Raw genomic sequence first — 13,253 nt, forward strand, 5'->3', positions numbered from 1 at the left:
ATCCAAAACAAATTGTCATGCACAGATCAGTTTAGAGAAAATGCTGAAAAATTTTCAGACTGAGAGAAAAATAAAAGAATCTTCATAAATCACGAGTTTTTTAAAAGATAAAAGAAATGATAACTGAATAAATATAAAAGGTTTTAACTGTTTTGTTATTAAAAAATATATGACTTGAAAAGTTTTGTAACAATATATGGTAATGTTGTAAATGTCTACCTATCTAGTGAGTATTTGTAATAAATCATATCTCGTGAGATGGAGGGACTGCTTTTTAACTTTATTAACTTACATTTAAACAATGACATTGAGTTAATAGGCTAAAATATTGGACAGCCTAGATCTATGCCCTCCAATTAAAAGACAAAGATTGATAGAACTGTTAAAAAAGCAAGACTGTATTTTATACTTCCAACAAGAAATAACCTTTAACTATAGAGACATTAAGTTGAATGAAAAAATCTTTACTGTATTAACTGCAAATCCAAAAAGGTTATAGTTTTTAAAAAATTTTAATATCAGAATAGCTTTAGATTTTCATAAAATTTACAAAAATAGCACAAATGATTCCATATAACCCATGCCATTTTTCCATCATTAGCATTTTATATTAGTATTATCTATTTATTATAATTAATGAACTACAATTAATTTATTTCTACTAAAGAAAATATTGAATACATTACTATATTTCCTTTGCATTTATTTGTTTGTTTCATCTAACACCATCCTTGTCCTTTTGCTGTTCCAAGATCCCATCTAGGATATTTTATTACATTTACTCATCATGTCTCTTTGGGTTCCACTTGTTGTGAATATTTTTCAGAAGCTCCTCATCCTTGATGACCTTGACAATTGTGAGAAGAATTGGTCAGGTATTTCATACAATGGCTCTCAATTATACTTTGTTCGATGCTTACTCAAGGTAGTGTGGTGTGGTCTGAATGTCCTCCAAAATTTATGTGATGAAAATTAATTGCCAATGTGACAGTAGCAAGCGGTGAGACCTTGGGGAGGTGATGAAGCCATCACGGATGGGATGAGAAAAAAACAAAACACTCAAAGGAGTGGGTTCACTACCTTCTGTGTGTGAAGACACGGAATTTGTCTCCTTTGCCCTTTTCTCTCCTCCCACCATGTTAGAACGCTGCAAAAAGACCCTCACTAGACACCAAATGCCAGTGCCTTAATCTTGAACTTAACCTGGCCTCCAGAATGGTAAGAAACAAATCTCTCTTCTTTACAAATTACCCAGATTCAGAAATATTTTAGAGCAGCATAAATGGACTAAGGTGAATATTGGTCTTAAAAACTTAGAGGAAATGATAACTGAACAAGTATAAAAGGCTATCTTTTAGGTTTAAAAAATATATATGACTTGCACATTTTTGTAGCAGTATCCAGTAAAATTACAAATGTTTAAATAGCTAGTAAGTATCTGAAATACATCTTATACTTAGGGAGACTGAGGAACTACTTTTTAATTTTATTAACTTAGATTTAAATAGTCACATTCGGTCAATAGGCTGAAATATTGTACAGCCATGATCTATGCCCTCTAATTAAAAAACAAAGATTGGAGTTGTTGTTCCTTCAAATAAGTAAAAATGTGGAAACATCTTTGGTACTCAGTAAGAGTGGAGGATTGAGCAGTTATTAAGGGAATGCTGGAAAAAGCCTGTATTGCTATGAACAGATCACTAAGGATGATTCTGATGAAAGCTCAGGAATAGAGAGTTGTAGAGAAAACTAAGCCTTAGAGACTACCTGAGCAATCGGAGACAGAATGGTAGTAAAAATATGGACAACAAAGGCTATGAGGTTTTAAATGGAGATGAGGAAACACTTATTGGAAACTGGAGAAAAGGCTATCCTTGTTACAAAGTGGCAAAGACCTTGGCTAAATTATTCCCATGCCCTACTGCTGTGTGGAAGGAAGAATTTAATAGCAATGAACTAAAATACTTGGTGTAAGAAATCTCTAAACAAAATATTCAGGGTGTTTCTCTTACTTGCTTATAGAAAAATGTGAGAAAACATAAATCATTTAGAGATGAAATTTATAATCAAAAGGGAAGGAGAATGTAAAGATGATTACGTAGATAATGAAAAAAAGTGTGTGAGGCAAGAAAACCAAGTGTAGGGTCAAGCAGTTAGTAGATAAGGAGACTGGTATGGATAGAAAGAAGCCAGAAACTATTCATCATGCAACAACCCTGAATATATTTTGGATATCTCCCAGGCTGCTGTGTTTAGCATAGGCTCGGAACGCCAGGGCCTTGAGGGAAAACTATTTTCAAGGGAGAGGCCCAGGGTACCAGAGGGCCAGAGCCTCTCAGGTACCTCAAAGGTTTCTTACCAGCATGGTCTTCACCACAGCAAGCCTTTGCTCCCTGCATTTAGGTTCAGTGTTCCTTGGTCACGCCAGCTGTGTCTGCCCCTGCAGAGGGCACATGATGTAAGCCTTGGCAGCCTCCATGTGGTACTAACTCCGCAGGCATGCAGAGTGAAAGAGCTGGGGAGATATAGTGTCCTCCATCTAGATTTCAAAGGATTTCTTGGTGAGCCTTGGGGGGTTCAGGCAGAGACCTGCTGCAGGGCAGGGCCACTTTAGAGAGGTCCCACTAGGACAATGGGCAGCAAAACTGTGGAATTGGGCCACTGCTGAAAGACCCCAATCACTAGGGCAATGCTTAGTGGATCCATGGGGTGGACCACCCCAGAGACCCCAGAGCTTAGAGACAACAGAATTCAGCACCCATTTAAATCCAGTTAAGCCCAGGGCCTTGGGAGCCCACCTCCTAGTCTGATGTGTCTAGAAAGCAAAACAGAATCAAAAAAGATTATTTTTAAGACTCAAAAATTTCCCTTTAGAATTTTTAACTTATATGGTACATATTACCCCTTTCTTCTTTCCTATTTTTCGCTTCTATGCTCCTCCTATCATTGTACTTTGAAAGCACTGATTTTCACAGTTCATAATTTGCCTCAAGATAAATCAGACCTTGAATCTCACTCATATCTGCTGCAAACAAGACTCTGAACTTTAGGCTGTTAAGTTAATGCTGGAACAAGGTCAGACTTTGGGGCTATCGGGAAGGAATGAATATATTTTCATATGAGAATGACATAAATTGGGGGAACCATGGGTAGAAAGTTGTGATTTAAATGTCCTTCAAAATTCATGTGTTGAAATTTAATCCCTAATGTAGTAGTTTCCAGAAGTAGGGCCTTTGGAGGTGATTAAGTCATGATGGTGGAGCCCTCAGAGATGGAATGAGGACCCTTATAAAATAGCACACAAGAGTGGGTTAATTTTCCTCTGCTGAACAGTGATGTGAGGGGACGGGGTTCATACCTTGTATACTTTTCACCTTTTCTACAATACAAGGAGGCAGCAAGGAGGCCCTCACCAGATACCAACATGCTGGTAACTTGATCTTGGACTTCCCAGCCTCTAGAACCATACAAAATAAATTTCTCTTTATAAACTTCTCAGTCTCAGATATCTTGCTATAGCAGCAAAAAATGAGCTAAGACAATTCTACGGAAAAATTGTGTTTTAAGAGAAAGCCCACAGAGACAAAGTGCTAGATATTATCAATATTACTTATCTCTTTTTACTAGGAGGGATCCCCGAAAAGTGGATTTATAAAAGATTGTGTATTTATTCTTACATATTTAATCTTCCGTCACCTTTTGAATACTTCGAGTATGCTCCATTTGATGCAATCCACCCAATGAGATGCTTTTTCCACTGCTCAAAACAGTTTTTGAGCTCATCAATTTTGAGTGAATCTACTGTTTTTGTTTCAGCTTTTTCACATTGGCAAAACATTTCTCTAAGGGGGACATTTTTCATCCCAGGAAGCAAATAAATGAAAAAAAAAATGTTTATGGCAGGATTTTGTGAATAAGGAGGTTAGGGCATGGAGGACATGTCATTCCTGACCAAAATGGAAAGTCTCCCATGCTGAATACTTACTGTGGTGTAACAGGTGTGCTTATAAATCATCAATCATGAAATAGGCAAATGGGCTGAAAGAATCCACCCCCCCAAAAAAAATTCACTGAAGCTGAACATAGCCTCTCTCAAAAACACTAGCTAGAACACTTACCTAGTGGGGAAAGATCACCCAGCAAGGGCCCCACCCTCCAAAATATAATATTGAGGCTTTTTGTGTCCCTCCCCCACATATGTTGACCTTAATTATTTGGCAGAGATAGTGTCTGCTAGATTTATACACTCTGAAGCTACTCTTTTCACTACCCCCGTTCGTTCTGGAAATAAACACATTCAAGAAAACTCACTACATGCAGCCCACATTTAAGAAATAATAGATTATGCGCTAACTTCTTGAGGAAATCTTAGCTGCATAAATTATTTAAACTGTCTTACATGAGAGGTTTGTTTTTTACAAGAATTTATTTATATAACTTATATATTTATATAATTATTTATATATTTATACAATTTATGTAATTCTCCATCCAATAATTCCAACTTCTGTGTAACCTGAATCTTGTTCTTATGCTTGTTTTGGCTTTTCTTTTCTTTTTAAGTTGTCTTATTCTGTCACCCAGGCTGGAGTGCAGTGGCAACCCCACAGCTGATGCTGCCTGGAACTGCTGGGCTCGGGTCATTATTCCACCTCAGTCTTCCAAGTAGCAGGAACTACAGGTGCATGCCACCATCCCCATCTTATTTTTTGATTTTTGATTTATTGCCCAGGCTGATCTCAAACCCTTGACCTCAGGCATCCTCTCGCCTTGGCATCCCAAAGTGCTGGCATTACAGGTTTGAGCCACCGCGACTGGCCTACTGGCCTGTTTTGTCTTTTCTTTTTTTTTTTGAGTGGAGTCTCACACAGTCGCCCAGACTGGAGTGCAGTGGCCGCTCCCGGCCACCGCAGCCTCGACCTGCTGGGCCCCGGTGATCCTCCCGCCTCAGCCTTCCGAGTAGCCGGAATTACAGGCACGCGCTACCACGCCCGGCTGACTTTTTGATTATTGTAGAGATGAGGTCTCGCTGCCCAGGCGGGTCTTGAACCCGCAGACTCAGGCAATCCACTCACCTCAGCCTCCCAAAGGCACGGGTTTACAGGCTGAGCCACCGAGCCCAGCTGTTTTGTCTTTTCAATCTGCATTTTTTTTTCTTGTCTTTTGGCATGCTCAAGTTATGCATTAGGTAATGGGAACTGAGGTAATTGGCCTTTAGTGTGGTTTTATGTTAATATGTCTAAGAGTCTGGCAACTTCTACTATGTGTTATAGTTTAACATGCCTTAAGTTTTTAGTTCCCCTGCTGTCATTTTTTTCCTTTTCTGGTAGGCCTACTTGAGTAGTCCTCTCCAGAAAGTGCCTGTGTCTTGTAGTTCTTTCAGTGCAATCCACTCCTGTTATGCAGAAGCTCAGTATGTGTCGTGGCGATTTGTGGGAGACTGGAACTGTTCTATTACCCCACAATTAAATCTCAGATTTTGACGGGATGGTGTCCCTGGCAGGAGACCCTCACAAGTGTTTCTCGAGTTTCTGTTTCCCTTAGTTGAGGCAAGAAGAATCGAGGGTGCTAGAGTGGGGAAAATGCCCTGACCTCGGTAGAATAAGGGATCCAGTAGCCTCTTTCTTGTTGAGTAGACGGTTGCTTTGGAAAACACTCTGGGCATGTCTCACAATGGCAAGTTTTGCACTGCCAGACCCATGAAGAAATATTCCTTGGCTCTTTACTGTGAAACTCTGATGGGATTCCTGAAGACAAAACCTGTGAAAGTACAGGAGTCATTTCAGACTGCAGCTCCCGGGAGCTTCTCACTCTCATGCTAATCCACATGTGGCCTTGACCTGTTTCTCAGTAGAAACTTTTTATGTGCTCCTGCAAGTTTATGTTTCCAGTTCTGCTCCAGATAAGCTGCTCCAGATAAACTGACGTTTGAGCTGACTCTGAATTTACCCATCTTTCCAGATTTCACAGGGACAGTTTGTCATGAACCTCAGTTCTACAATTGGTGCATGAGAAGTCATTGATTTTCATTTTGTTTAATTTCTTTTTCTTTGATTTATTTTTTTCTATGATAAGGATGGGAGTGTTGACTTCCCAAACCTTTACTCATTGAAACTAAAACCAGAACCCCTGATCTGGTATTTTAATATCAGATAAAATAAAATATAATTCTAGACACAAAAACATATTAACAAAACTAGAAGGATATTTTACAACTGAAAAAGTGCTAACTGAAAAAGTGTATGCACTAATAACCAAGATTAAAAATACATACGGCTAAAAATTGACAAAGCTAAAGGGAGAAATAATTAGTTCTACAATTATAATGGAAGTTATTAATAACTTGTTTTAAAAATCAATAGGATAGCTAGATAAAATTAATAAAGATAGAGACTATGAACAATACTGTTATTGACTGAATGTTTGCATCCTCCCCAAATGTGCATGTTGTACATATCACACTAAATCCCTAGTGTGATAGCATTTGGAGGTGGGAACTTGGGTGATAATTAGGCCATGAGGGCGGATCCCTTAAGAATGGAATTATTCCCTACTAGAAGAGACATGGGAGATATGATCTCTGCTCTCCACCATGTGAAGATACAATGAGAGGATGACTATCTCCAAATTAGGAATCCCGCTGTCACCCGAATCCACTGTACCAGCATTCTGATCTCAGACTTTTCCTTCTCCATATCAGTAAGAAATACATTTCTATTGTTTAAGCCACCTGGGATGAGGGCTGACAGTTAAGTTTGTGAACTCATTCTAGAAAAAGTGCTACATATCTCCTTGCTGAATATCACTAGGGTCACCCTCAATTTACTTCCCTTGGCAAACTATGCACTGACACCTGTCAAAGCAGTTGTGGAACTCTTTTTCCAGAATGGCCATCAGAGCTGCCATTGTATTACCCTTGATGTCCTGAATGTCATCAAAATGTCTTCCTCTCAATATTTCCTTTATTTTTAGGTAAAGAAAAAAGTCATTGGGGACCAGATCATTTGAGTAGGGAGAGGGTTCCAATAGAGTTATTGGTTTACTATCTAAAAGCTCCCTCACTCATTGCTGTGTGAGCTGGTGTATTGTCATGAGGCAAGAGCTCTTTCAGAATCATTTTTGCACACACCAAAGATTTTCTCATGCCAAGATTTTCAGTTAAGACTTTCCTAACCGTATCTCTATGGATGTTTATTTGGTCAGTTATGCTTCTCAATTCAACAAATTTTTATAATGTTTTCATTAGTTCTGCTCATAACTGACCATCCTAACTTCTCTTCATCAGGACACTTTCTGTAACTCAGAGAAATATGTAATTCATTTGTACACCGCTGTTTTAGTCATGGCATTATGCCCATAAACTTGGACGACCAACATGCCCTGAATTCACTTCCATTCTTGACAAGCTTAACAAGAAAGTTAATGTTTGTTGGTTGCTCTAATTCAAGCTCTGACATTCTCACAATGACTACTCTGATGGCCATTCCATGAAAAGAGCTCCAACATTGCTTTGAGAGGTGGACTATACACTGACATCAGTGCATAACTTCCCAAGGGGAATACTTCAAAGGTGACCATAGTAATATTCAGCAATGAGGTATATAGCACTTTTTCTAGGATGAGTTAGTGAATTTGTCAGATCTTGTATATACACAGTTATAGCAGCCCAAACTGACTAAGATAAATATTCTTAGGACTAAATTAATTTTACAGAGTACTACGTAGAATAATGACAAAAAACCCTAAGTGTATGTGTACAGTCACTGAGGAAAAATATTTGCTGGGCTTCAAAAATAAGTTTAATATATATAGAATTATGTACATCAAACCAAAATACATTAAATTAGAAATAATTAACAGTAAACTATCTGAAAAAACCCTTAATTGCAGAAAACATTTCTGAATAATTCATAAAGCTAAAATTATAAGGGGACAAAAAAATTAACAGTGAAAAAAGGTAGCATTTGTAGGATAATACTACATAGTTCTAGAAGGAAGAATTATAGCTCTAAATACTTATATTAGAAAATAATCTAAAACCAAGGACTTAAGGTTCAAACTAATTAAACTAGGATAGTGGTATGCAAATCCACATATGAAAAGCAGCGAAAGAAATATGAGAAGAAATTCAGTGAGATGTAATTAAGGAGACAATAGAGAAAAATAACAAAGTTAGAGCTTATGTTTTGATAAGTCCACAAAATCAGTAGAACTCCCGCTCTGATGATCATGTAAAAGAAGAGATTCAAAACAAAGCACTAACTCAGAAATGGAATATTTTATCATCCAAAATTAGGAGGTAATAAATTATCAAAGACTAAAAAAATTATGAGCAACCTTATGCCAACACATTTAATACCTTTAATAAAATTGATAATTTTTGAAATATGATATATACAAATTGATGCGATAAAAATAAATCTGAATATCACCTTAATTATTAAGGATATTAATATACTACTTAATTTATCAATTATTACATGTAAAAAATTATCAACATCACAGAAAAGCAAATTAAAACTACACCCTCTAGAATTTCTAAAATTTTATCATTTACAAAATATGTTGATTGAGGAAGATAATCTTTAAAATTATTGTGTACTTTACATTTTAAAAATGCAAGTATTACAGAAAAGTGCAACATATGGGGATGATGCTGGAATAATGAACACAGCTGTTTAATATTGAAATTTAATTAATGCTCTATTACAAATTTTTTGAGTTTTCTCAAGCTTAATAAAAACAGATACTGGAAATATGAAAAACGAACAGCTACAATTTAAAAGTTAATGAGGATAATAATTTATGACCAATTAAGAGAAACAATAATGCCTTAAAACTTAAAAGACATTTTATTCAATCCTCCCATTAAAACATTGACTTTTTAATAAAACAAAGTACTAGACCAAACTGTAAACCCTAACTTCTCTGTTTACAGTTTGGTTTAGGAATTGTTTTATTAAAAAGTCAATGTTCCAATGGGAGGATGGTGTAAATGAATAAAACTAATGCAATTTCAGAAATTAAAAAGCAATTGGAAACAAAGCTAAGATTGCAGAAGATGAAAATAAATGAAGATAAGTGGAAAACAAATGAATTAGGAAACCAAAGGATAATCACATCAATTCATAAGTGTGAAAGCTGTTTTTACAAATATCAAAATAAAATATATAATTTTTTTACTAATATGAATATAAAAAAGAGAACAAGTAAATATACAATTAATATTATTTTTCTCATATACACTGTGTACTAAATTATAAAATGTATGAAAAGCACAAGAACATGATTTTGTAGTCTTTTTTATGACAATGTCAAGTAAGTTTCTTTCCCATCTTCAAGAAAGAAACTTTGACCTGTCAACACAGCAAACTTAATTTTCATAAATTGTTTCTAAGTGCTATGATCAATATTATTTTCAATGTTCATCTTTTTTTATAGCAGTAGTCTATTGCTATGTATTGTTCTACTCCAAGAGTATGTGGCAATTTTATTATCTACTTACTTGTTGTTGGTCATTTGGAATTTTTAAGTGTGGGGTTACTTTTAAGGGCACTTCAGTGAGCATTTTTGAGTGCAACTGTTTTCAAAAATTCTATTGTGTTTTTTTTTTTTTTTTACTTTCAAAATTTTTTATTTTAAAATTGTGGGGTACAATTCAGGGTTAGGTATATAAATATTCATTGTGCAGGTACCCTTGTTGATGAGGTGTGCTTCCCCCTCCCCAGGCAGATTTTTACTATTGTCAATCCCACCTCCCTGTCCCCCTCCCTGTCCGCAGTTTCCCACTACTATCAATTCTTTTCTTACAGTTTTACAATAGTTGTTTAAGGTCCACTTATGAGTCAGAACATGTGATACTCAGTTCTTTGTTTCTGTGAAAGATCATTCAGTATTATAGACTCTAATTCCATCCAGGTTGCTGCGAAGTTCATGATTTCATTCTTTATGGCTGCGTAATGTTCCATTGTGTATATGTACCACCTTTTTTTTATCCAGTTCTCTTTTGATGGACAACACAGTTGGTTCCATGTTCTTGCTATTCTGAACAATGCCGCGATAAACATACATGTGCAGGTATCTCTTTTGTAGAGTGATTTGAATTCTTCCAGGTATATCCCAGTAGGGGGATTGTGGGGTCATATGGAAGGTTGATTTTTAGAACGTTTAGGAATCATCCAGAGTGTAACTGGTTTCAAAACTTCTTTTACACATTCACTTTTTCAATATTCAAAAGAAAGAATTTGACATGCTATAGGACTGTACACATGCATGCATATAAGTTCTTGACCTGGTAACTCAGTAATTTCATAAACTTGTAGCCATTATCTCTTCAAATATATCTTCTATACTTTCTCTAACTTCTGAAATTCCAATCCGTTTAGGAGTATGCTGGCTGTGGGTTTCTTATAGATGGCTTTTACTATTTTGAGGTATGTTCCCCGTATGCCTCAATATTCGAGGGTTTTTATCAAGAAGGGGTGCTGGATTTTATCAAAAGCTTTTTCTGCATCTAATGTTATAATCATGTGGTTTTTGTTTTGACATCTGTTGATGTATTTAATTACATTTATGGTTTTACAAATGTTGAACCAGCCTTGCATCCCAGGGATGAAGCCTGCTTGATCATGATGGATGATTTTTGAGATGTGTTGTTGAACCCAGTTTGCTAGGATCTTGTTGAGAATTTTAGCATCTATGTTCACCAAAGATATTGGCCTGTAGTTCTCTTTCTTTGTTGGGTCATTACCTGGCTCGGGTATCAATGTGATGTTAGCTTTGTAAAATGATTTGGGGAGAGTTCCATCTTTCTCAATCGCCTGAAATACCTTCAGTAGGATAGGTATCAGCTCCTCCTTAAATGTCTTGTAGAATTCTGCTGGAAAGACATCTAGTCCAGGGCTTTTTTTTTGTAGGTAGTTTTCTTATTACGTAGTCAATTTCTTTGATTATTATTGGTCTATTTAGGGTCTCAATTTCTTCTTGTTTCAACCTAGGCAGGTTGTGTGATGACAGAAAGCCCTCCATTTCCTTAAGGTTTTCAAGTTTGTTTCCATACAAGTGTACATAGTAGTCTCTAATGATCTTTTGTATTTCTTCAGGGTCAGATGTGACTTCATATTTTGTGTTTCTGATTGTGCTTATTTGGTTTTTTTCTCTCTTTTTCTTGGTCAGTCTAGTTAGGGGATCATTGATCTTGTTTATCCTTTCGAAGAATCAGCTTTTTGTTTCATTGATTTTTTTGTATTATCTTTTTATCTTCTATGTCCTGGATTTGGGCTTTTATTTTGGTGATCTAGATTCTTTTACTGAAATTACGGTTTTTGTGGTCTTGTTTTTCCAGCTTTCTTAGGTGGCTTGTTAGGCTGTTAATTTGTGCTCCTTCCATTTTCTTCATGTGCATTTGTAGGGATATAAATTTCCCTGTTACTACAGCTTTCATGGCATCCCAGAGATTTTGGTAAGATGTTTCTTCATTTTCATTTGTTTCCAGGTATCTTTTGATCCCTGTTTTGATTTCGTCATTGACCCAGGAGTGGTTTAGCATCATGCTGTTTAGTGTCCGTGTCTTTGTGGGTTTAGGGGGGAACTTGTTGGTGTTAATGTTTATTTTTATTCCACTGTGGTCCAAGAAGGTGCATGGTAAAATTTCAGTCCTTTTAAATTTGCTTATGCTTGATTTATGGCAAAGTATGTGGTCAATCTTAGAATACGTTCCATATGGTGATGAGTAGAACATGTATTTTGTGGTCTTTGGATGGAGTATTCTGTAGGTATCGATTAAGTCCATTTGGTCAAGAGTCACATTGAGGTTCCAGATCTCATTGCTGATTTTTTGTCCTGATGATCTGTCTAGGGTTGTGAGTGGGGTATTAAAGTCCCCATTTGTGATGGTGTTAGAGTCAATATCTTTCTTTAGTTTTCCTAGAAGCTGCTTTATGAAAGTTGCCACTCCTATGTTGGGTGCATATATGTTTAGGATAGATATTTCTTGTTAACCTTTTATCATTATGTAGTGGCCCTCTGTGTCTTTTTAAATTTTTGATAGCTTAAACGGTATTGTGTCTGAAATTAGGATCGTGACTCCTCCTTTCTTTTGTGTTCCATTCGCCTGAAAATTTGTTTCTCATCCTCTTACTTTCAGTCTGTGCATGTCCTTTCTAGTGAGATGGGTCTCTTGAAGGCAGTATATTGTTGCCTGGTGGTATTTTATCCATTTTGCCATTCTATGTCTTTTCAGTGGTGCATTTAGTCCATTCACATTCAGGCTAATTATTGAAATGTGAGAGTTCGTTCCTATCATAGAGTTCTTATAGAGTTGTTGCTCTTTCACTTGGTTTTTTGTCTTTCTTTTGGTTTGGGGGTTGGTTCATGTGTATTTTATTCTTTTTCCTGCACTCTTGTGAAGAAGGTTGTTCTTTTTTCCTTTTCTTCTGTGTTTAGTACTTTCTTAAGTGTTTCATGTAGAGGTGGTCTGGTGGTAGCGTAAGTTCTTAGGGATTGGATATCTGGGAAAGATTTTAATTCTCCCTCGCTGATGAAGCTTAACCTGGCTGGGTGGGTTATTCTTGGTTGAAATTGTTTATCTTTTAGGACTTTGAAGATAGGGCTCCAAGCTCTCCTAGCCTGCAGGGTTTCTTTGGATAAATCTGCTGCTATTCTAATTGGTCTTCCATGGTAGGTGATCTGGCCTTTTTCTCTTACTGCCTTTAGGATTTTGTCTTTTATACCTACTTTGTTTAGGCGAATTATTGTGTCTAGGAGTTGGTCTTCTCATTTGTTGTCTTGCAGGGGTTCTCCGAATCTCTTGTGTTTGAATTTTTGCATCACTGATTAGATGAGGGAAGTTTTCTTGAATAATCTCATGGAAAGTTTGTTCCAGTGTGGTCTCTGACTCTCTTACTGCCTTAGGAAGGTCAAATACTCTTAGGTTTGGTCTCTTGAAGTAAGCGCTCATCTCTTGAAGATTTTGTTCTGTCTTTTTGAGCTTGTTTTCTGTGTTTTTTTAACAGTTTGGGTTAGTTCTATATTTTGGTCCTCAAGGTCTGAGATTCTTTCTTCCACTTGGGTAATTCTGCTTTCCATGCTTGTCAGTGTGTTATTTATTTCATTCACAGTATTCTTTATTACTGTTATCTCAGATATCAGCTCCTTCCTAGTTTCTTCTTGTCTCCCCTCAATTCTTTTTAATCTCTCCATTAATGTCTTGATATCTAAGTTTGTAGTTTGAGACCAGTCATTCTGGGGGTTCT

This window comes from Carlito syrichta, unplaced genomic scaffold, assembly GCF_000164805.1.
Source record: "Carlito syrichta isolate Samal-C Ts95f unplaced genomic scaffold, Tarsius_syrichta-2.0.1 Scaffold309493, whole genome shotgun sequence".
In the NCBI taxonomy this organism is placed as follows: Eukaryota; Metazoa; Chordata; class Mammalia; order Primates; family Tarsiidae; genus Carlito; species Carlito syrichta.